Source organism: Temnothorax nylanderi, unplaced genomic scaffold (genome assembly GCF_030848795.1).
Source record: "Temnothorax nylanderi isolate EJ_2023f unplaced genomic scaffold, tnyl_v1.0 TNYL_tig0147_pilon, whole genome shotgun sequence".
NCBI classification, from domain to species: Eukaryota; Metazoa; Arthropoda; class Insecta; order Hymenoptera; family Formicidae; genus Temnothorax; species Temnothorax nylanderi.
In genome coordinates, this window is record NW_027249209.1 from 94,895 (window position 1) to 121,074 (window position 26,180).

Consider the following 26,180-nt stretch of genomic DNA (forward strand, 5'->3'; position numbering starts at 1 on the left):
AGTCCCTCCCTGAAAGTACTTGCGGCTCAACAATCGAAGCCCGCGATTACGGTCGATTCCTATCAAATAAAGATCATCCAAAAAAGGGGAATATTACTTAAGCCTCCACCAACCGGTGCAGGTCGCCGCATCGTCCGTTGAGGGACAGACACGTCCGTAGTCGCAGTTTGTCGGCCAATGGGACCAGACAGAAACGCAATCGCAATGCAGGCCAATCCCTCTGCTCCGTTCGTCCACCCGCTCTCGCTCGCCCTCCCGTGCCCGGTAATGACAATCATTACCGGGGAATGATTGCAGCGTCGGGACCGCCAGCGCGCCAGCCGCGCGCTATTGGGGGATGGAAACCACCTTATAGAGTCTCTCCTCGGTCCTCGATGCGAGCGGATTGTCACATGCTCCTGCTTGCACGGCAGAGCGCGTTTCCTCTTCTTCATTCGAGTTCGATTTTGCGGTGGAGAACTTTCTTCGTGGTGTGAGTGACCGAGACATGGCGGTCAGTCGGGGCGAACACAAAAAAAAGTAGCGGTCAGAAGAAAGTTACCGAAGCCATATCGAGGCCACACTACCGGAATACCCGCGTCACGTTATCGCGATACTTCTTTCTCAGAGTGAACCCCACGACACATTCTCTTTCTTACTTCTCTTTTTTATTCTTCAATTTATTCCTCGTGGTATAAGTGTATTGTGCGATGGAACATGGCGACTGCTCACGTGTGTTACTCGGGACAGGTGTAACGTAGTGAAACTATTCTTTGGAAGCTTTGCGATACATTATCTGGATCAAAAATCGATTGATTAAATTGAAAATCTGCTAAAGTTCTGCCGATCGATTTAAAGAGAAGATCGAACAATCTCGCATTCTGCCCAAATGTTAATATCAATGCCTATCGTACAAGAAATATTAGATAGGACTCACCAGTTGCGTTTCTGATGACTTATTTTGTGAATCAATCGCAGTGATGTATCGTCGATTGTACGTGCGACGTTACATAGCATTGCTGGTGGCTTTGTTTAGAGTGGCCCTCAACGAGTTCCGGTGAAAAGGTCTCCTCGTGCGTGTTGAGACGTAGAAGCCTGCAATGGCACACATGTCGTTCTGGATGCACGTACGCTCAGCATTGTTGTCGCTGCGGAATTGGCGAACGATCGTTATTACACTCAGATTTGACGATCCCTGAATTTCCTTCGACATATTTATCGATCTATTTTACAGTCACGTTTAATGACAGATCTTATCACGCGAGCACAAAGTGACAGCAAATTCATACAGTTTCCAGATCGATGAAACAGTACAAGGGAACCGAAAGAAGATCGAACAACATCGCATTTTCCGATAAAGAGAATGTGATTGCTAACGATTACACAACACGTCACGATCGACGAATGTCCATTCATCAGTTCTCATGTACTGAACGAAGAAGAGAGTTACCTAATAGACAGATAATTATAGGAGTGTCAATCGATTGTATTGTTATATTTCTACGAAAAAAATTGTCGAAGTGTTCAAGGTACTGCACGTGAAGGATTCAATTCAATTACTTAACATATAGATTTATGTATGTAACACATAATAAGTCACTTTGATTGTGCAAGAAGAGAAAACCCGTGTGGAGTCTCTTAAATGTCAGTCTTGTGCGAATGTCATTCTTTCGATGGCACGTTAACGATTGAGAAGACATTTCTCTCTTTGCCAGGTTAGTATATTGGATACAGCATATTCATGAAAGAAAACTTGTTGAAAAATCTCTCAGAGTACTAAAACATTATATTAATGTATCACTATATCAATGTAATAAATTGTGAAACAGTTGGACTTGTCTAAATGTCAGGATTATCTCACAAAGTCGTTCTTTTCTTAAATTTCCGATTCGCAAATTCCTAGCAATTATAACTATAATAATCGCTTTCGATATTTAACTTCAGCTGTCGCAGATATTGGCATCGCGCCGAGCTTCACAAAACTTGGAAATTCGGCCAGGCTGCACAGTTTACGATTCGAGAGAGTCGGACAATGATTGTCGCTTAAAAACCGATCGTTTGCGGATACCTGCGAGTTTCTGCCGTGTGCTCGACTGCGAAGGACATCTCCGATTTTTCAGAAACTGCTCCGAGAAACCATTTCGCAAGAACCATGCAGGAGAGATTCATCGGAAGGTAAGGATTACTGCGTAACCCTGTTACGCAAAAAAAATATAAAATACGTCAAATAAGACTAAATTTGCCTTAATTTGTTGAGCATTCGAAATTGTTATATAAACCAAAGTACCAAGCGATAACTTTGCTCTTATTCCAGGCCAAAATTTTAAACTAAAGTTAATTCATTATAAAAAGTATCTTGTATTATAAAAATAACATCTCACAACGATTAATAAATAAAATAATCATAAAATGTATTGTACAATAAGAATTATCGTGAAAGAGAAATTGCAAAGAATGATCTATTTACCTAAATAAAGCGTTACTTGATCCACTGATCGTATCGGCATTAATTGTATTAAAAGCAATAAAGGAAGTATTTAATTTATTTATTTAAAAAATAATCGACAGCGCGCAATTGATAAATCAGACATGTAATAATAGGCTAACTGTATTCCGGATAGATAAGGAAGAGCATTTGACAAAATGGAAAACGTGCAGAAGCTTAAGCAGCGACGTTACACGGAGTAAATAAATCACAATAATTATCGCATACTATCGATTCTGTGGATGCATTCGAGAGTGAAATTGCCGTTAGAATCAATCTTGCTGGCGCATTAACTTCTAGATCGTGTCATGATAACGGAAACGACCTAAAACAAGGCTCGGCGAGCTGTTATCTTCGCACTCGCGTATCATCGTGAAGTCGATCACCTTCAATATTATCCTGATCTTTGATTATAATGATCGCGCCCATTGTATTTAACCGCTATGCGCGCGGTTCCGCGATCGAACGTTATCTCGATCCTTTCAGTGAAAAGGCGATTTCTTCCGGAAGACAATCAACGTGATGGTTCAACTTGATATCGTTATCGATGTAAACGCTTGTACGCCAAAAAATTTAAAGTGTCTTGTAGAAATTAAAAAAAATAGGCGACAAAGAAGTACGGTTTCCGCGAAAATACGTGAGCAATTAGATGATGCCATCGTGCGATGTATTATTATTTTCTTTACAATTTATGAGACACTCGGCGTATTCTTACAACAGAATTTTCCTTTTTATCGTGACAGAGAAAGTGAGATGTTATACTCAAAATATTCTTTTCTTTCAAGCAAGATGTTTTGTTTCCAATTTGAACGAAATCGCAAAATTATCTTCCCGAACCATGTGATTCATTTAGTAAATTTGTTTTACACAAATGGTATGTAGAGCGTATAACTTTGGAGGTTACGAAAGGCCGTGCTTTCTCACTAAATCTTTGGGAGAGCAAACGTCAGCGTTACAACTAAACCGCTACGCTAAGCAACCATTATTATTCGCAATAATGACAGACGTCCGCGCTTCTGCGGTCTGCCATTCCGGTCAGTCCAGTTTTCTACTACATGCTTATACCTCTCTCGCACAACTATCGATTACAAAGTATCAGAGCTCGCCGAGCTGTGTTTAAGGAAATGAAAGAACGTACGGCTCAATGGTGACCGCGTTCTGGTCCACACCCGTGAGCGATCCGTTCATGTCGCGTCGTTGCGACCGTGTGCGCCGCTACTGCTACGTGTACGCGCTGTAATTTCCGTAGTCGTAAAAAAAAAACAGTTTAAGAAAGCGACACATATAAACCGCCCTACAGCTGACTTGTGAGTCTAATTCATATCTCATGCGTTAACATCGATGCGGTACCTCCCTATTCGCCATGTTGCTCCTGCGAAATAGCGGTTCTTCCGCCGTCGCGAACGATTGCTACTTCGTATTTTCTGGAATCGGAAATTACATTGATACCGGTGCACCGCACCATAAGAAATAACGCTTCTCGATACCTAAGTTTCCTACCATGAAATTCTCTTTTTTTAATGCAAGTAAACGCGTTTCCTCCTATAAAAAGATATTGCTACATTATTTAATGGCAAGCAAAATGCTAGAAAATTTAGAGACGGTTTTATATAGTCCGGTTCACTTTTCATTTAAATGCTTAGGGGCCTTTCTCCAAAGTATCACTGCGAAGCATCAAAGAGCTCATGGAGGTACATTTATGGAAAAAAAAGGAAAGAGAGAGAAAGAGACTCAATGCTGGCCGCGTTGGTATCCACGCCCGTGTGCACGCACTCGTCTCTCCATCGCAACGCGCTTGTACATGCACATGCAGGACATGTATACGGAAATACAGTACCCGTTCTCTCTCTTTCTCTCTGTCTCTCTCTCTCTTTCTCTCTCTCTCTCTCTCTCTCTCTCTCTCTCTCTCTCTCTCTCTCTCTCTCTTTCTCTTTCTCTCTCAATGTGCGTTCTTGTCCGCCGCGGAAAACATAATGATGGCGAGTGAGCGAAGCTGCGAGCGAGCGAGCGTTCGTTCGTTCGTTCGTTCGTTCGTTCGTCTGGGACTCGTGCTGGAAACCGGCGATAAGGAGGGAGTGTCTACTGCCGCCATAATGATAGCCCTGAGCGCCTCTCCGACTCCGCTGCACCGCTCCGCGCCGCTCTCTACCGCGCGGCGGCAATGCACATGCACCGAGCGCGGAGCTGCGGCGCGTCGCGTCGTTGTGCTGCACGGCAATGTGCGTACATGCACGCGCACATGCAGGCATTTTACATGTCAGCGTATATAGGCGGCATTCCCGAAACTCGAGATATCCTTGCTTCTCCTTCGGCTCTCTTGCTTTCTATGCGCGCGTCTCGTACGCACCGGCAATTCGGCTGACAATTCGGAAACCGAGAGCATGGATGATATCGGCATGAATTTGTACCTTTGTACTGGAAGACACACACGTCGAAGCCGAAGCTCCCTCGAAGAAAAGATGCTTCTCGATTCATTGACCTCGATTCGCGATGCGAATAACAAATGTTGGCGGAGGTATGTCGATTACTGTTTTTAAAGGGATATCTGAATGCGTGGGAGGCCGACTGATCGATGTTAAGATGAAATTTAAGTTTATTGCTTATGTAACGTTGCCGACGGGCGAGCATAATGTTTATGGGATAGGGGTAGGCAGTAAAAAATTCATGCAGTCGCGTGAGTTCTCCGGCATCAGTCTACTACGTACACCTCTAGGGTGGCCTCAGGGACGACACGTAGTTATTTATTGATAATGCGAATTAATTTTTAAGTGATCGCACGTGCGTTGCATATGATTCGCGTACTAGCGAGAACCACATGGGGAAAGTTTCATGCTTAATTTTTACAAAAAAGAAAACGTTGATTTTTATGATAAAATGCTGTCTTGCCCACGCATAAGAGATCTACATCCGGTTACATCGATGTACCGATGATCGCAAGCCTGATGCAGTAAGGGAGGACCGCGATAGGGATGCGTTTCATCTCTTTTTTAACCCGTTGCTTTATAAAAAAAAAGTAAGTTACTAAAAAATGTTTATACGTACGAATTAGGATCAGCTTAGCTATTTCGAATCTAATAATCCGACTTCGCGCTCATCTCAGCATTACGAGACATCAATATTTTGACCCCGAGCGGTTAACACGGTGAACGTTATCAGCCGAAAAATCGCGCCGCAGAACTCCCCGGTAATTCGCGCTCAACCCCGATCTCGTGCGATACTCGAGTCCCTGGATCGAAGGGCACCACACCCTTGGCTGGTTCCGCGCGGCGTAGCTGCAAGGGTTACATCGGGCACATAAGCGGGAACGGTGTATACGTGGTCCCCACCATTGGTCGGGCCGGTTCAGATTCATTAGCACGCGAACGGCGATTGGCCGGCCGTGAGGCGCTCGTCTTTTTGCTTTCCGCGCGCGTAATGACGTGCTGCGCGTCTCAGCCTATATGCAACCGAGCGATCGTGCATGGCAGATAGGTTCTGCCCGCGTCTGCCTGCATGTGCATCGCCCACCGCGCGCATAGGTATATAGGAAGCAGAGAGCCCGCCGAAGGTGGAAGATATCTCGGGGGGGTGTGGAGTTACTTGCATCGCAAATGGGCCTCCACCACGCAGCTCTGCCTCGAGCAAGCTCGAAGGGATATCTACGCCCTTTCTCCCTCCTCCGTTCACCCCCGGCTAGGGACGATTCTTCAAGGGTGACTAAATAGTTCGATCGGGATTTTCGCTCCCTGCATGAAGCTGTAATCGTAGAAAAGATAGGGTCGCCCAGAATATTGCAATTTTCGCGATAGGGGAAGGATCTCGGGATTTTCACGTCTTATTTTCGTCCTTTCTTCGTTATTATTTCTCTCTTTAGCGAAATTAAATACAAAGGGAATTTTTAATTCTGCCAGTTTTTGAATCTTAATTATGAAGACGAATATTTTATATCTTCTAGGGAAGAAAGAAAGAAAGAAAGAAAAAGAGTTTCCTATTTATTTATTAAAAATAATTTTATATCAGAATATCAGAATCTCATGCATAATGAACAAGCATGAGAAATAATATAAAATCTTATTTTTTCAAAAAAAAACAGCAATTTTCATATTTTTCCACCATTGGAAGAATCAATTTTTTCCGCGTTGTTATATAATAACAAAGCAGGGAATAAATTCACTTTTTGTCATTCGCTTTTTCTCTCTTGTAGGCTATTACATGCGTAATCAAGCGCCAGATACGGTAACGTATATCCGAGCACTTATGAATGTATAAGAAATTAGATACACGTGCATGCAAAAGAAGACACATTAAGGTGCAAATTTCTGTCCGCAAAGAAACACCCACTTAAACTTTAAGAAAGATATTTTATAATAAGGATTTACGTTAATTCGAATAATTATGCGTAATATATTAGGTGTCTTAAGGCGAACATGTGTTCTTGACTTTATTTAATAGCCAATTTGTACACGTTACATATCACCAGACTCTTATCATGTATTAATAAGAATATTGGTATTAAAATAGTGTCTCGATTACTTTGAATACATACAAAGAAACACTCACTTAAACTTCAAGAAAGATAATTTTTAATAAGAATTTATGTTAATTCGAATAATTATGCGTAATATATTAGGTGTCTTAAGGCGAACATGTGTTCTTGACTTTATTTAATAGCCAATTTGTACACGTTACATATCATCAGACTCTTATCTTGTATTAATAATTTAAGAATATTGGTATTAAAATAGTGTCTGGATTACTTTAAATACATACAAAGTGGCCTGAAGCGATGTGTAAATTCGATAGCATCTCTACATTGCGTGAATCGACATGTATCGTCTGTGAGGTGTACTCTTTGTTAATTGTCCGCATGATTATTTCCTCTTAACGTCGTAACAGGTTGTAAGAGCGTGACTCTCAAAATTGGTGCTTGAGGGCCAATGCAGACATATCGCGACAGTGCACCCCTATGCACATTCGAGAGGGTGCAGAGTTGGATGTAGAGTGTGGCCTCGTACAGTTCTCAAAAGCGTCATTGAAAATTCTATGTGCAACGCTTGCGCGAGCGCCGCGGATTAATGCGTTGGAAACAATTGTTTCTTAATTATCGCAGCGATGCTTCCTCACGATCCTCGGCGCAAGGTGTGAACGGCGGGGAATAATTAATCACGTGGGACATTATCGGTGTTGACGGTCTAACTGCCGCCGTTGCGTTCGTTTAATGATACCAGTGATGATAGCCACGAAGTGTAATTAATAATTGCCGTTCATGGACATTGTGTGTTTCTCCTCAGATACCATAGAACGTAGACAAATTCTTAAGCAAACTAATCAAGCTTTTTTAAATATTTTTTTTTTCTTGTCATTGCGCATTGCAGAGATATTTTAAATGAGTGAAAAATTGTTAATTTAAAAGAATCAACCTTCTTTCATGTATAAATTTTTTTACGAATTTAACTTTTTTACACATATTGTTATATATTTTTTCTCAAAACTTTCTTTTTAATAGTATATTGAAATATGCAGTATATCGAAGGATTATGTCGACATTTATGTCAAGTGGAATTTTGGTCATCAGAAGCGAATCGGGGAACGTACTATTTCCGTTGCTATGCGGCCGTTGTGAAATTCTAAATCTGAAACGCTCAACGCGTGAAAGATAATAATTTTACATATTTTTTCCCTTTCCGTGCAGCCGTGCGGCTTCAGATATTAAAAGGCGTGCGGGCGCGATGTGTATCAAGTGCATCAAATGATACTTAGAGTCCATGTGTATCATCACTGTGTAAATTCACGAAGTCGGAGCTCAGTAAAGATTATATAAATACGAAAACACGTAATTACGAAGCAGCATGCAACATTGTTTTTAATCACCGCTTCCTCGTTCTTTGTTTCAGAATTTTTCCCAGTCAACTTTGACACGCGGGTTCTTTTGTACGCGCCATTTATGTGCAAAGCTTGAACTTTTTGCTTTTACGCCGCGCCTAGTATTATCGCACTCTATGTTTATACTTTATGTAGGAACAATTTACTCGTTTATTTCAGTGAAAATAACTGCGAAAAAAATCAAACGGGCAGACAAATTTTCTTTAATCGCAATATCTCTTTATTTAATGTTAAATTAATATAAGTAAAATATATGTTTTTATTCTATTTATGAATTTTTAATACAGGACATTCTATAAGTGAAAAATAATATAACCTTATATTTAAATAAAAATAATCACAATGTTATTAAGAGTCTTGCAAAGTTTTACAATTTATTTGCAGAAGAATTAGAAATAAAAGTGGCTGACAATATCCTGATAAATATTATCACAATTTATTAATAAAGATCAATCTGCGAATATAAAATAGAGCATTAAACTCTTTTAGCATTTACTTTAATCTAGGGACCTAAATATTCGAAATAAAATAAAGCAAACAAAAATAATCACATTCAATTAAAATTAATAATGAATCTGCCAGTATTCGGAATTATTCTTCGACAGATGTAGACACAAAATGGCCATTCAAACGTGACTCCGCGTTAGCAGATATGGATCGCACCCTCCCTGACGGTCGGAGGAATCCCTCTTGGGGGGGGATGGCAAACGACCAGAGGACGGGGTTGATGTTACCATGGCAACAACGATCCCTCAGTAGCCGAACCCTCCTACACCCTTCATTCAACTCTACCACCCATATAATCCGCTCGAACTCAAAGACAGCCACTGTGCGCAATTTTCGCAAAAGAATACACGCTTTCACGATGTATCACAAAGAGAAATTTTAACGTATGTCTGTCAAGAATTATACAAAAAATTAAAGCAACGAAAGTGTATACAAAGATTAATATTCGCGTATTACAAATATTAATCTTTCGATTATATTCAATTATATATTTAATCTTATCAGAGTGCTTTGAAAATATTAGAATATTTAGTCACTTGAAGTTAATCAATTAATTTAAATATCAGAATTTTGAATTTACGCTTGCGTGACATTTTTCAATAGTGACTGATAATATTTCTTACACATTGATTAGCTAGTAAAATGCCATCTATAAAGAACGAGAATTAATTCTTACCAAATGTAATTGATGGAAGGATTAATCGGAAATGTCAGTTATTTTCTATCGATATTATTGTGACTTTAATTCGCGGGAATTGTGTTTCGCACTAACATTTGAAAATGATTGCCACTTCGATAATGCTCAGAGATAACCAATGAGAGAGGTAACGAGACCTAAAATTACGCGCGTCAGCTCTCTCGACTGGTATAGAGAATACAATTCGTGATGTAATTGTAAGTACAGATCGCGGATATATTTGCCCGTGGCGGTTACGTATGTGATTGCAATTAAAGTTACTTCAATAATTGATAGCCCCGTGCGAGAACGCGTTGATCCGCAGAAAGGGAATGCAGAAATCACTTCTAGGAATTTAACGTGTATAATCATTCCTCTACGTGATTGCGCAACATTGTTTCCATCTAATCTGTATTTTTCCCCCTCCTTTCAAAGAATTCTCACGGAAAAACTATTTCGTGATCAATTTCAGAAAATAATGTAGACAAAGAACAATTATGTAAGTACGAAAAAGTCTGTAGTTGTACCTTGACACCTATTAAATGCGCGTTAAAATATCTTTCGTTAAAAAGTGTGATAAATCGATATCTTCTAATAATATATATAAATCTTCTAATAATCATATATAATTATCGGAAGTTAAAATTATGGTATAATCTGGTTAAACTAATCAATCTAAGAGTATGATCGAGAATAATTTGTTAATACGCGATGGATATATTTCTCGCGAGTATCTTACGCGAGAAATATTCAATTATTCGGTTAATATAATATTTTATTCAGTCGTCGACCGATCGATTAACTCTTTTCGCACTGCAATTTAGATTCCCCTAATCTGCAAAGACGAAATGAGAAAGTGACATGAATTCGAGGCGATATTCTCTCTTGCTCTTTCTCCTATCGGACTACCCTCATCTTGATTCGTCAACCCCATCGATCCCGGCATTCACTCCCGACTTCGGGAGAACAGACAGATCGCGAGTTAGGCGACGCGACGACTAGGTGGAACGTCTTCGCGACGTCTAATTACTCCGTAGAAGTTAAAAAGGGTACGACCGACGGGCCTCCTTTGTCGGACGCTTAACGAAGCGTCAAAAGGCTACCTCGAAACAGTCCAAGTCTGACCCAAATAAATATTCATGAGGTACCGCTATGTGCCGACGCCGCATTCTCCTTCTGTTTATTAATTATTTTCCTTTTGTTTTTTTATTACGACATTGCTCTCTCGTTCCGAGGAGAGATACGCACACGTATATGCCTAAGCGACGTTATACGTGGGCGAAAAATCTGAAAAAGGGCTCTTGTGGGAAGGGAGCAACGCGGCCGATCGCATATTGTAATATCGTCCGGCCGATTAACATAATATCTCTGCTCCTTTCGTATTCAAAACGGGCCACCGCCGCGGCTCGGTATAATGGTACTCCCGATCCGTGTTTATACTAATGCTAGGTTTGCCAGGACGAGCTCTAAGATCATAATGAGGCTTCGATCGAATTAGGCACACAGAAGGGTGTCTCTCGTCGTGTGCTCCCTCTTGATTCCGCTGCCGACTCCGCCGACGCTCCGTCTTTTTGCCCTCCTTGCGTCGAATCCTCGTGGATAACATGATATCTTTTTTTTACAGGGTGCATCATTAGGAATGGGAAGAGGGAAGGGAGAGAGTGACCACGAGGACTCGTACTGTTTAACGTCGTTTTGTGCCACGATCTTATTAAAAATGGTTCGACGAAATGATGGTCGCCTAGACTTAAATGCTGTCTTCTACTCGTGATACTTCGTGGAATTCGAAGCCGATCGACAGGTTTCGTAAGTATAATTTAGCGCATATTGTGTGTCAGAAAATTCTGTTGATAGCTAATACTTGTTATAACACACTTTATGCCTCATTAAATTTAAATAATCGACTGTATAACATACATGTAATATTAAGAAGACTGTGATGTGTCAATCTAGTGTTATAATTCTTTTGAACTATATTAATAAACAGAATTTAATCTCAGATATAAAATATATTTATTTGTCGCCCTATTACAATCTAGTTTAATGCAATTTATATAATACGAATTCTTTTCTACGCTCATCATAATGTACATTCAATCGATCGATCATTTGAGAGATGATGCGGTATAGGAAAGTAACTCCTCGTTCGGGGAAAATCAACAGTTTTCCCGCGAAACGAGCTTAAAATCTTCCCCTCGTCGGTAGGAGAAGTGCCATTAGCGGCGGTGACGACGAACGGAGCTTTAGAAGCTCCCGGCTTTCCCGCGCTGCTCGTTATTCTCTCGTTGTCAATGACGTTCGTAATATTGCATCCATTCCGTCGCCCCTCGTCGGGGTTGACTGAATCGCTGCCTTTTAATCCTAAGTGCGGAACAATGCCGTTGGATTCTCGCAATGACAAATGCAAACTTCTCGGATTCTCCGAAGTTCTCTCGTTAAATATCGTCGAAACAAAACATTCTATTTTTACGTTATACTCATGTTACGATATAAGTTACTACATCGAAAAGATTATTAATTTCTTATTTTTTATTTAATGAAGATCAAGATGCACATGTACCTGATATCCTCCCAACGTTTTTAAATAATAAAGATTAATATAAATCGTATTCAGGTACATGTTTTAAATATCATTATAATTTGTTTTACATCCTTGAAAAATATTTCATTTTAATTTATATCAGAGGTAATCTTTTCCTCCGCTAGTAATAATTAACAAGGAAGACGGTTTAATTTATATCTTTCGAGTATAGTTTATGGTACATAAGTTTATATTATATAAGTTCGAAGAACAAATAATGCTTATATTTCGATATCCAGCCTCAAGACGTTGAATTGCACACTAAACCCATACCAGTTGCTAGTTTCACGTATTGCGCCACCCTTTATTCGTGGGAAATGGCACGATAACCACACGTCAGCGTGAACCATCACCACGATGATGCGTTCGGCGAAATCGGTGCGGTTTTCTTCAACATACGTGCGAGCAAAAACGCGAGTGCGGTAATAGCGCCGCGAGCGTTGCACCGCTATCCTCGGATAGCGCGCGGCGCGTTCCGGCCGTTTATACGGAACGGTCGGCATAAAGCGCGCTGCCATCCGGACCACGGAATTTCGGGATTAATGCGTTTTTAATAGTGACATAACTGCGGTCGCTCGTTCGCCAGCGCTTTTTTCCCCCGACGCGCGCTTCGCGGAAAGCCCGAAACTGCATGGCGGCGGCGGAGTGGATTTTTAACGATGCCCGGGGAAGGGAGAGGTAGGACAAGGGAGATGCAGAAAATCGCGTGCATACGCGATTACAGGCACAGGAATGCTCCACTTTCTTCCGGACCGCCACGAAGGGCACGAAAGTGAGAGGGCACGCATCCTACTCGTTACGCTGATTCGGCGACCACCGCGGACTTGACGGCTGATTGCGAGCGAAATCTTGACTGCATATCCGTCATTCAGAATCCACTTCTGGTTAAGCGCTTGCCTCCCTTCGCGAATTATTCACTTTTTTGTCGCATGATTTTTAATTTTGACTAAAATAAAAGTGCATACTGTTGCTTTTTTTAATGGCAGCACAAGATAATATAAGGTGTACGTTTCGTGACTGTATGATCAATAATATCTTGGTTACATTATTATTTGCGAAATCGTATAAATTATATAAAATTATTATATAATTTGTAATTGAAACAGATGTGTTTTTGAATCTATAACAGACCAAGGATGTTATTTTGTAGCCGAAAAATGAGTCTCGTTACACAACAGTGTTTCACGCGAGCCTCCCTGTTTGCCGCCATTTTGGAATGGAGCTGAAGGTGCTTCGTTGCACGACTCCTTCTCCGTCTTTTCTCTCGTTCGTTTTTTCGCGGATCGCTTCGTCGTCCTAATCATTATTATTACGGGAGGTCGCCCCGTTCGCACACACCCGCTTTCTCTCCCTCGTTCACATCCCCATGCATCCCCTATTCGCGATCTCCTCTACCCTCGGCGATAGATTTCGGTCAAGCCAATTACATTTTTTCCCCGGTCGTGGAAAGAATAAAACTATGATACTCCCGGCCGGTATCACGCCGCTCCCCACCTGCCTCGAACATCGGTCGAGCTCAGAAACCCCAAAAACGATCCCTGCAAAATTCGTAGGCGCGACAGACACGCCTAATGCCAATAATCATGGCGGCGGATCATCATCTCCTGATCTCCGTAGTATCGTATTCTAATTTCTGCGCATAAAATTTCTGAACCTTTACGGGAATACGTAAAAAAATACTGACGCCAAAAGTTTCTGCCTTAATTAATACGCGCTCCTTAAATAATCTCTTGCTGAAGATAGTAATTTATCCAAGTTGTATACATATTTTAAGAAATCGCACAAAAATTTTATAAAATCCATTAGCGTCTTCGGGGAATGGTTCAGAACAATAGCGACAAATATATACAAGATACATAACGTAACACGAATTGTACTCTCAAATCTCAAGAAGTGAAAGGTCGAGTTAACACGCGTTCTTGTTAAGAGGCCATCTCGTACGAGACCATTATCGAAAAAATCTAAGTAGCCATAGCGTATTATCAGGATACCACTGGGGCAATCAGGAATCACGAAGTCGTCGTGCTTCACACGCGAATCTTGTTACTCTCCGATTACGAGGCCTAACGAGTGCGTCACGGCGTCCTCTTACGATCCCGAAGACAGCTGGTCGGCCGAAGGAGGCAGAGAGGGCCACGTCGTCAATTTTCTGCCCGACAGATCTGCGAATCCGCGTCGCCGATCCGCTCCCCTCGATCTAAGGCCCTCCACCCGCGCCCGCCAACCTCGCTGGCTCTCCCTCCGACGCGTTCTCCATCCTCATAGTGTCTCCCTCGCTCCTCCGCGAGCCCAGTAATTGATATTATTATGGGCCAGAGAGGCCCTCCCATTACGTTATAAATGTTACACGGGTCGATTACCGCTCTTTGTTCCGGACATGCTTACATTGTCCGCGAACAATGCTGGGCCCTCTTCCTCCGCCACCTCCTGTTCCCTGGACCCGGCGCATCGTACGCGAAGGAAGAAGTGGAAAGAGAGAGAGAGAGAGAGAGAGAGAGAGAGAGAGAGAGAGAGAGAGAGAGAGAGAGAGAGAGAGAGAGAGAGAGAGAGAGAGAGAGAGAGAGAGAGAGAGAGAGAGAGAGAGAGAGAGAGAGAGAGAGAGAGAGAGAGAGAGAGAGAGAGAGAGAGAGAGAGAGAGAGAGAGAGCGAAGGAGAGTTAACCCCACGATTTAACCCAAGAGATACCGAGATATCGGTATCGCATATTCTTTTCTCAGCGCGATAATAGTGGTGTCCCCTCGGATCAACCTCGATGAAAATTTGATATTTATTGGATTTATTTGTACTTGTCAACGTGGGCTACTCTCGTTAGGTAGAAAAGGTAAATAAAAAAATGTTAATTAAATAAAGAAATTAAATGAAAAAATTATACGAGCACATATAAAAATCCTTTTTGTAAAATTTGTAAATTCAACACGAGTAGGTGATTTCTCAGGCTGAACAAGATATATTAAAATTACTAATTACAAGTAAAATATGAATGAAATTGTGCTGTGTGAATGCCAACATGAATTTTTCAAGATGCGCTGTGTGTATGATGTACGCGGTTGTAATCGCGTTATGCTCCGAATGCGTTGGTCACGACCGACTCAACCTGCACTTTCAATCACGATGGTATATGCGACGTAGCGTAAACAGCCCGTATATTTAGAACTAGCTGGGGATACAAACTGCTGTATGGATAGCTATTTTAGAAGTTAACATCACGAACGCAATGAAGATATAAACACTGACAATGATACACCGGATTATAACATTAAATAAAAATGAAACTAGATTCAATATCTTACTTACCTAATTATCTTAAAAGAGTTAAGTCATTGATAACATTATATTAAATTATTTAAATCATATTATTTTTGAACTACACAAATTATATTGTTTATCGTGTTATTTCCGCAATGGAGTCCCGAAAATATTTTCCTCACAGCCACGTGTGTGAGGAACAATTGCAGGTGCGATTCGGACCGTATATAGCCAAACAAGCAGATGCTTGTAAAAGGAGCATGCGAATCGCAACAATGCCGCGGCAAGGCCGAAAACACGCTGCAAAGGGCCCGAATCCCTTCGATTTTTAATTTGATCCCTCTTCGGGCAGCGCGTTTTGTTTAATGGCGAAGGCGGTAACCGCGCACGGACCCGCCAACCAATGGCAGACCAGCTGGAAATCATACACGGGATCGCCGGCCGCGCAGCGGCCTCCGAGAGTGGAGGTGAGGTACGGTTAGACGAGGCTTATGCTCGCTCCCCGCGTCTCCTTAACATTCGACGGGCCTGTCCCGGCACGGCATTGCTCTCGCAAGAGGTGGGGCTCCCTCTCTTCGATCGGCGTTAGGCTATTTCTTCTCCTTCTTCCACCATCTTCTTTTCCTCTTCCTCCTCCTCCTCCTCATCCTTCGCCTTTTCTTTTCTCTTCTTCCTCTCGCAGCCGCACGTTTCGTGTCTTTGTTATTCTTACACTCACCGAAATTCGCATTTGGAACTTTTGGTATCGAATGAGAAATGTATGTGAAGCGAGAATTTTTTTGTAAAAAATTAAGCATTGAAACCAGAAGGTAAGAAATAAAAGAATAGTTAATAACATATCAAAGAAGAAGGAAAATATTTTTAACAAACATTGGTGATATCGCTAAAATATATAAAATCATCACTGTCGAAGAGTAAAAATTCTGATATTACAAATTTTTTCAAGTTTTTCTGCAAGATATTGTATTAGAGAAATGATAGATTTTGACGATACCTAATACCTTTAGTTTAGTAGTTGTCATCATTAATTACAAATTATTAATCACAGACAATAGATGGATGTTGCTGATGAATTTTTCGGCCTTCGAAGGGAATCTTCTACTTTACCGCGTACCCCGCAATTTTCCCGCGAGAAATTACGAAATTCTTTTGTTCGATATTGTCGGAAGAATAGCAACGGAAGACCGGGACGATAATTAAAATGCCGTGACAACATCGGCGTCCGATAAACCGATCATTACACCGTCGCTCCGGCGGTGTAATAAAATTTAAATGGCCAATTAGCGGAAGCCAACAAAGCTTCCTTTCGTCCGTTAATCCGTTCAGGCAATTTGCAACGCGACTATAGGATAACCGCGGCGAACGTGTGCGATGAAAAAGGGGTTTCCCCGCGAGGGTGGCGTACGATCACCCTCTAGACGCGGAGTCGAGTAGAGTAGCCTTCGTACACCGACACCCCGGCAAATCACACGCTTCGGTTGGAAGTAATTTCTGATGTAGTGAGCTGCCGCACTTACATCGGCAGTCGTTACACTCGGTGCGCACATTCTCGTTGCATTTGAAATCCAAGTACACTTGGCACTAAACGATCCTTCGCTTAAATGTCCAACAATAATCGCCATATATTAGTTTCTACCTAGCACATGAATTTTATCGCACGATTTAACGATTTAGGTCATCGATACGAACTCTTCGCCGTGCAATTCGTTGCTTTAATATTGCGCACTGTGATCGGAAAAAATTAATGGGATCTACTTAGATAATCGAAGAAAATCGTGCACGTATTGCAGTTTGCTGATTTTAACGCGGTTTTCACATCAGCGATTTTTTTACTAAAAAGTCTAGCACGAATTTAGATAGGGTGTTTGTACAGCAGGCAAATCAGCGCCAGATTTTTGTCGCAGATAAGCATGATTCGCAACAATCACGTGACAATGCGTTACTTGCGTGTTTCATGCCCGCGGTTCGATCTAGTCGCAATATTCGCCTGGTCTATCATCGGCGAGTTTAATCGTAAATTGTATACGAGGATAAAATGGTGTCTTTATCAGCTCTTTGCCGTCATTTTGAATTGGCGATTTATCGCTTCCGCGTATAATTGCGAAATCGTCCGGAGTATCGTAGCGAACGGCATTACCGGACCCGCAAGTCTTGCAACACTTCCCTTTCCCCTACGCAGAAAGCTTTAATTGCAAATTAAATGTAGGAAGTACTGTCACTGTTGACTATCGGGACATGCAATTATCATTAAATTAAAGATCGATCCTTGTAATTACTAAATTAGGGGACGTAAATTTATTGCGCGTTTGTATTCATTAACGCGCGGAGCCGGCTAATAAATTCTAAAGACAATTTGTTTAATTATTAAAGTGCAACCTTCGCGTGCTGTCGCTAAAACATTCTAACCGCGATTCAGATCAAGGGGGAATAAAATAGCGCGTTTATCAGCGGCCATTATAAATCTAAAAAAAAGCGATGCCATACATTGTAAGGACACGCACGCGGTCAGGTCGATCCTCGCTGGTTTCACTTACTTCTCCGTGGAATCTTTTTTTTTTTTTTGGAGAAGCTAACACACACGCGCATGCAAGGCTTCTCGGTAAACGCTAAAACGCCGTGCGAGCGGGCACTGAAAATTAGCATCGCCGCCATTGATGCGCCTGCTGCCCCTTTGTCGATTCTTGCATGTATTGATCGATGCCACCGTAATTTTCGTATCGCGTGCCATATCACCTGCCACCTTTCCTTTCCAGTGCAAACCATATCGGCTCAGACGTTTTTCCCTCAAAGTCGCATTTTCTTTTTACCGCGCGACCAGCACGAGAGCCTCCGAGCGCGCGCGCGCGCGCGCGCGCTCGCGCTCGCTCTCGAGCGCGTCGCGCATTAATTTTCTCCTGTGGAGGTAAAAGAGTTTTTTTTTTCACGACCGCTAATTCTGCGACGTGGAATCTGATTAATCGCCTCGGAGATAAAGAAATGTGCAATTACTGAGCGAAATTGCGCATGGCCGCAACTTAATCATCGCATGAAATGCGTAAGACGAAATATTAGGACGGTATATATGTGTAAGTAATGATAAGTTTCCTCTTTTTAAGTATGCAGGTTTGCCCAAGAAATACATAATTATATCAGATTTATAAATGATTCTTAATTTCAACATTACAATTAATTATTTACCGTATTTAAGTTTATTGCTTCTGAATTCTTGGAAATTGTACATATATTATAATTGTAAATAAATCTGAACTTTTAGTTATATATCTTTACTCAAATATATATATATTTTTATAAGACTCTCGCCTCGTATCTTTCTCCACCCTCTGCTCTTTCGTGTTCGCTCTTATTGGGATCGTATCTGCGCAGCCCCAACATCGTAATCACGCTTCCGTGTTTTTTCATGTTGCAGGTGCAGCACGGGGACAGAAAAAGGTAAAGAACGAAAACCTTGAACCAATCGTAAATGGCGCGGAGTGAAAGCGATCGGTCACCACGTTTTTCCCAGAAGAGCGCGAGCCACGAAATTATCGGCTTGTAAATCGAACCAGAAGGATCTCGTTCCTTTTGCGGCAAATAAGCGGTCGTCCGGTAATCCAGTAGCAAATCGAGCGCTCACGAAACGTCGAAAGTGAGGAACGCAATCCCCGCCAATTATCAAACCGTTCGACTAGACAAATACCTGCGCTAAACACTGTTCATCGTTTACCTTACGGTCAAAATTGCATTTTTACCCCTTCAAGATTCATATTTTGTCGACTTTGTACTTCTGCATACTATTCAATGGAAAATGTAACTGTTACTTTAATTTTTGTGATCTGTAAGGTGTTCACTAGATGTTTTGTTACATAAAAATATACATGTTAACACACACACACACATATCTTGAGGTACGTGTAAGATCTTTTGTAACTTTTTATACGTAAAGAAATCCTTTTATCTTACTGTAAATTATCTAGATGAAGCTAGGCGAGTAGACTTTGCATTCATACGGGATACTTTGAAAAGAGATTGCAGACGATATGTCACACCTCCATTCGAGAAACGAGACGAGATAGTACGGCGACACTTCGCGGACAATACTCCGTGACTCGCACGATTATACGCGAGCACAGCTTAATCACCGTAATAGAGCAGCCATAATAGCTGATACGATCTGTATTTGCTCGTTAGATTCGAGCTATGCTCTTCCACGCGTGCGAAAGAGCGCTATCCGTCTCGCCTACGCGTATACAAATGGCAATTACACTGGGGAGTAATCTTGCGTATAAATTTCTGCGTAATGATATATCATGACAGTGATGTGACATGAATTAAACGTTACAATTAATGCAAGTATATATTTGCATTTTTTAAATTTTATCTTCGCCTTTTCTGATCTTCCAACGCATACTGGATAAGTTATAAGATAAGTATATCATTTACTTTATAAATCTATCATAACAATGTTTTTCATCATTTGACTATATATAAAAGAAACAATTTTTTCAATTTTTTCAATCTATTCAATATTTTTTTTTTTTTTTAAGATATTTGTTAATAAAATTGAAGCTAATACTTGTACTTTGCCTTGTACTTTTGATTACATTCTAAGATACGTTCTAATAACAAAGTCTCTCTTTGATAAATCGGGAAGTAGGCTAAAGGACAACACGTTACAGCGGATAAATTACGAAATTGTTGAAGCCGAAGGCGTAAATGGCGCGTACGAGCGTAGGATTCGATTCCGAGGCGTCTGAATTCCGCGGGCACGTCGCGTCGTCTAATTGAGTCATCGTGTCATTAATCCCGTAATAATCGAGCGTCACAAGTAATTCGCCTGGCCCCGATGGTGGTGGATCGAAGTCGCGGGACGGACAACGCAGGAAGATCGTACGTAGATCGATGTCCAATTAGGTCCAATTACACGCATGGATAATCGGTTACGGTCGGTGAAAGACGGTTTATCCCTCGAAGCAAAGCAGTACATCTACGGGCGACAGGTTTTGCAAGATTGCTTGCATCGATGAGACAAAGAGGGGACGACAGTCCTCTGATGAAAGGAGGCGTCAGTCCGAAGGCTCTTGTGAAATCTACGGCCATGTTTCGTCGGTAAAATAATTAGTAACTAAATGGTCAACGTGGGCGTATAGATTGGAGAAATGTGTGCTAAATTATAAAGGAAATTAAAATTCCTTTTTGAGATAATTTTGTGCATAATAAATTGAAGTGAATTTCCGCTTAGAGAGGCAAACCTTATCAGAAGTAAATCTATTATTTGAAATGAAAAAATTATCTCCATTAATAAATGATTATCTGCGCACCCATATATATTTCTGCAGATTTTCATATTTCTATGAAATATTGCCTTTATATCTTCTTTTCACAGTTATTTTCCGCTTCGAGTCGATCATTTCGCAGGAATTCACGAACAGGTTATACAATAAGCCAGCATCTGTCTGATTTAACAAAGTTCTCTCTCATTGGAATCCGAGCGATCGCGAGACTTCGCGGAGCACGAGCGCGGCCGGAACATCGCGTGCTTCCGAAATATTCCGGGAATATGCTAATTACCAGTTAGTCAGTTTCTTGTGGCACTGCGCGACTGTTTCTACAACCGGCGATGCCCTCTTTAGCCGCTGTCCGTTCCTTTGGTCTCTCGTCATAGCTTCCCGCGATATTGCCCGCTCTTTGTCCGCCGCAATACCCGCCGGCTGCGCTTCGTTAAACATGCGATGGATCGCTCCTCCGTCGTTACCTCTGACTTTTGTTCGGCGGCGACATTGTTTATCGAACGACTGGTCGTGTTCGTGTCTCACTGGCCAGATACTTGCGAGCGAGCGACAGTGCTGATTGTTTTAATGCCGAGACTGCATTCCGCAGAAAATTCTGCGATGTTTTAAATATAGTGTTTAAAACTATCACATCGTTTAAACTTTAAAGTAAGATTTGGATTGACTGATTTTTAAATCTTTATTTAATATAAATCTACCATTTTGAATAATTAATTAATTTAGCGAATCGTTGAGTCTTTAAAAACTATATATTTAAAATAAAGAATTTTGTTTGATAAATCCACATGAATAAAAATTCTTTTGCACTGACAAACAACACTGCAAGATATTTAACATTAAAAAATAATCTGATTCGCACACTATATGTTGGATCCATCAGCACATTTCAATATTCGGCTATTCATATTTCCGCGTGTCACGCAAGCGCGGCGAATTCTGCCGTCGGTGGAAGGAACGTATATATAAACCTGAAATTTTTCAGAAAAATGGTTTTTAGCCACGCGTAGGCAAAGGCCGCGAGTAGGATATCGCGTGTAAATGCAAGCGTATTCAATTAATGCAGAACGGATGTTGTAGAGCCGCGATACAGCGCAAGGGACGCGCTCCTCAGTCTCAAAACAGGAGAGCGGTCGTGTACGCCGTGGAAGTTAATTAATGGGAGTGAAGAGAGAATGTGCACGGCCGCGCGCGCGGTACATACAACAAAGGAGCGAGACACGCCGCCGTTGGCAAAGTGTCGAGGACTCCTTGGAACTGTGGCGACCGTTTGCAGCACCCACGACGAGTAAGTTCGACGATTAATAGTCAGTAACAGTCTAACGCTATACGTATTCGCGCTATAACGGATCCACGTTTCGATTCACGTTAGCGGTGTGGAATCGTTACAAATACGCGCTTCATGCTCTACAAGTAGTCTACGGGAATATCCGGAAACCGGGGCAGCTCTATTATCGCCCAGGGGTTATACGAGCTAGCTGAAGTTCCAGCGCGCCGCGGAGTTCCAGGTACAGCAATATGTTGTTTTATGGCGCAATCATCGGCGCGGTAATAATCATTAAATCCGTTGGACGAAGCCGAGCGGAGCCGCGGGTCTCGGCGAGGCTCGTGTTTCCCCTCCGACTATCTCGTCTTTAGGGTGACATTATCCGTCGAATTTGTCCCGTGGCTGTTTACTTATTTTTCATGTCAATAAGTTCACCGACCTTATCTTGAAGTAGAGAACAATGGTAAACGAATCGCTCACCATTCTTGCTACTATAAATTAGAACTACAACAATTTGCGTATTCTAAAGAAAGTAACGTAAATAATAATAACCAAGAAAAATTAATGTAAAATGCAATCTGCTTGTGTGTAAAACTCTTACATGTAGTGTGCGTATGTATAATAAAAATATAAGTTTTAATTAAGCTCTTTTATTTTATTATTATAATAATTATCATGGAACCTTCTGTAATTTTCTGTAAGTTACTTCTTTGATATTAATAAAAAAACCATCGATCTGGTTTGTAAAGTGCTTGCAAATTAATCATGGAACACGATTAGTCGTTTATAAACCGCCAATAGTTACACTTACAGATTTTTTCGTCTTCCGGTGACGCCGAAAGAAAATAAGATCGGGAAAGAAGCCGTCGAGGTGAGGGAAGCGAGAAAAACCGGTCGAAAAAAGTTCGTGATCCGCGACGAAGACGATGCGGCGGTTAGTTAGTCGGTTATGGTGGGCATAATTGCGGTTTACTGTCTCAATAAATATATACGACACGCACCGCTCTCAGATCAAGGTGAATAGCGAGGCCTTCCAAGGATTTGAAATCAAGCGGGGCGTATACGTACCCAGCGGGAGTGTTTTATGGTCGCTGCTTAATATGGTTTATGGTGTTTTGTCCTGCTTACCGCCGCTTGGCGCGGAACCGGAAGACTCCTAATGATCCGGCCGCTGCGGATGATCCCTGAGCAGCACGTTAAGAGAGAGCTCGAACATTACATAGCACCGATAACAAGATCTCGTTATCTGACCGCTTGTAGTTCCCAATATAACGCTCCCAAAAAAATATGTAGGGCACTCCACCATGTTCTTTTCACCATAAATTGATCCCAATGGCTATCTGGTTGTCAAGGTTAACCCACCGATAGCACAATGCTTGGTAATCAACTAAATGACCATCGTAAATGTTCTAGTTTCCTAATCTAACTGCGTACATTCGATATGTGTACGCGTACGATATACCTTATCACCATACACAATTACGAGTTCACCACTATCACCATAATTGCGACTACAACATTGTGCCATTATTAAGCATGACGGTCGATACCGAAATTATCGACAACTCTACATGAACCATTTAATGCAACGAGTACGTACTTCACAAATAATTTATAAAGCTTAATCGTTGCTATATATATATATATATATATATATGGAGGGGTAAAAACCCCAGAGTGGTGTAAGTCAAATTTTTTAAAATATTTTCTCGTGTGCATAGATGCAATTTATATATTGTACAGATTGCATCTATGCACACGAGAAAATATTTTTAAAAATTTGACTTACACCACTGTGGTTTTTACCCCTCCATATCTTGGTGTGATCCTAAATTAACGCGAATCACCCCAGTGCCGACATCGAAAACAAACCACCATTAATCAAATCAAGTTCATCAAGTTGTTTATGCCCGGTCGATAGCACGTGACAAGATATGGCAAGCTGTATCGTGACATTATCAATGTACTATTTTTCATTCATGTATATTGTACAAACCATACACTTTGAAACTACGTATAATTTGCTTATTGCATACATACAATATGAAATACTCCCTTGGTAAAACTTTTATTTTACCTACTTTATTTAAGCCATTAGCTTAAATTTCAAAATACATGAAATAATACAAGAAGTGACGAAAGAATTGAAATTTATGGAAGCGTTCAGGCGCAGTTAAAAGTTTCATCGATATCGTCCCCTTCATGACTAATTCCAGATAAAAATAGTAACGAGGACTAATCAATTAGTCTTATGCGTCATGTAAGTAGCGTTATAAATAGCTCCGTTTTGCATGCATTATCGAAACTGTAATTTTGACGAACCTATACTCCGATATAGACGTTCGCGAGCCATTGAATTTACATATGAAGCGATTTTCACGGTTCCTTTTTATATTCAATAATCGCTTTAAATGCTTTAAATCATTCGCATCTCGTGTAATATTAATAAACGCACTAATTTCACGAGATCGATAAAAGATAGAACTTTTAGTGCCTTATTATTCTTATTATTTATGATTAGAACGCCCCGATTAAATATTACGGCTGACATAATTAGTGGCGTCTACTGAGATGTTTAGTATACGCCGGGATTAAATAACTTATTATATACCGTCATATAATACTTAAAAGACAGGTCGATGACGTTAATAGTTCGCGGATTAGCGGCCATTACTCTCGAACAACTGTCATAATATGCCTAATTTATTCTGTTTAACGTCCATGTACTAACGGTCATTCTCCTGTTTACTAATAGCTGTTGTACTGCCGCATGTTGGTTGTGTGTTTTACGTGTTGAATGTCTCTCTTATTACAACTTTGACTTAAATCGCTATGTAATTTCACCGACCATATTTACTCTCGTCATTTGACGAAAAATGTCGTGTTTAATTTTCCTGTACGTTAACGTTTGGCATTTTCGGCCGATATCACGACCTACGTGCCGCTGCATGCAAGTCAATAATAATTCTTCCCTGTAAATGGTTTGTCATAATTGCATAATTCGCGATTCGTAGAGTAATAAATCTGTGAATATGTATACTTATTGTGCAAGAATATCATTGAGTGCCAAATTTACATTTAATTATAGTTTTGAAGTTCTTGATTAAAAGTCTATATTTCTTGCACGAGTATACGCGTGTAACTCGTGCAACTTATCCTCAGTTATGTACGACAACATTCCGAAACGTAAATGTTAATTTTACTTTCATGAAGCTATCTCTGCTTTTTAGACGTAAAAAGAATAACACTGTCGTGTGAGAGAACAACTGTGTCACATGATGTGTATGTTCTCTTTCGAAACAGTCCGATACAAACGTTTACCGAATTTTCATTTTCCCGCCGGTATAGCAATTTTGTGGCTCTAAGCCTGGTTTCGTAATATGGTCCAGCTGCATTTCGTCGTTGCCGGTGTGTTAATGTTCGCCGCAACTGTTCTTTGTTTCGTCGTAGTCGGGAATTTTGGTATCGAACTAGCTTGAGCGACCCTAGCATTAAAACCCGGCTTGCTTTCCCGTAATGATACAGTCCACTGTGGACTATATGAAGCTATAAGAATCTTCCGACCAAAACCCAACTTCTTAAACCCCCATACACCACAATCCATATCTACAACATTTCAATCTAACTATATACCTACATAGGAATTACGTATAAATAAATTTATTAATTCATGTTACATGTTATAACAATATGAATTATAATCAATATTCATAATTTTGATTACAAGAATTGACGTGACCAATGCACCAACTTTTGCATTAGTCCAATGAAGTTCAATCTGAAGTGTTTCCTTAGCTTATGTTGTATATCTGAGTACGAAGTTTATTGTGAATAATAATTGATAGATTAAAAACTACAAATCTTTCCGCTCGAAAAAAAATTAATAATAATTTATTGCAGCATGTAGCGATACTTAAGCCGACTTTTCCTGCAATAATATCGCGTATCGTTAATTATGGCGGCATTATGCGGGTAAAAAGAGGATTCTATAATGCGCATTAACCTTCGCTGGTTATATTAACCTTCGCTGGTCGTATTAATTGTCTTCATCTTGGCGGTTTTTATTCAACGTATGAAGTGGTTACGCGCGACAAGAAGAATGCAGACGATGCGACAACAAGAACATGAGTCGCGCATTCTTACATAATAATCGCAGCCGCGGTTTGTGCACTGGCGCTCGTATTCCGGAATCGCGCGTACTCGACGAAGAAAAACAGGAAGATGAAAAAGGAAGATAAATGAAATTTATATTTCTTCTGCGCGGTGGCTGATCGACGGTGCGTCTCGCTCGCTTCTTCTCTGCCGAGTGTGGC

At 41.0% G+C, this 26,180-nt stretch overlaps 1 long non-coding RNA gene across 1 annotated transcript; it reads left to right on the forward strand.

Annotated features, from left to right (window-relative positions):
* Positions 1-383: 383 nt before the first annotated feature.
* Positions 384-11,509, forward strand: LOC139777420 (uncharacterized). The gene is made up of 3 exons (XR_011719353.1): positions 384-1,694; positions 1,924-2,154; positions 11,134-11,509. It is a non-coding gene; the product is annotated as an uncharacterized lncRNA (long non-coding RNA).
* The last annotated feature ends 14,671 nt before the right edge of the window (positions 11,510-26,180 follow it).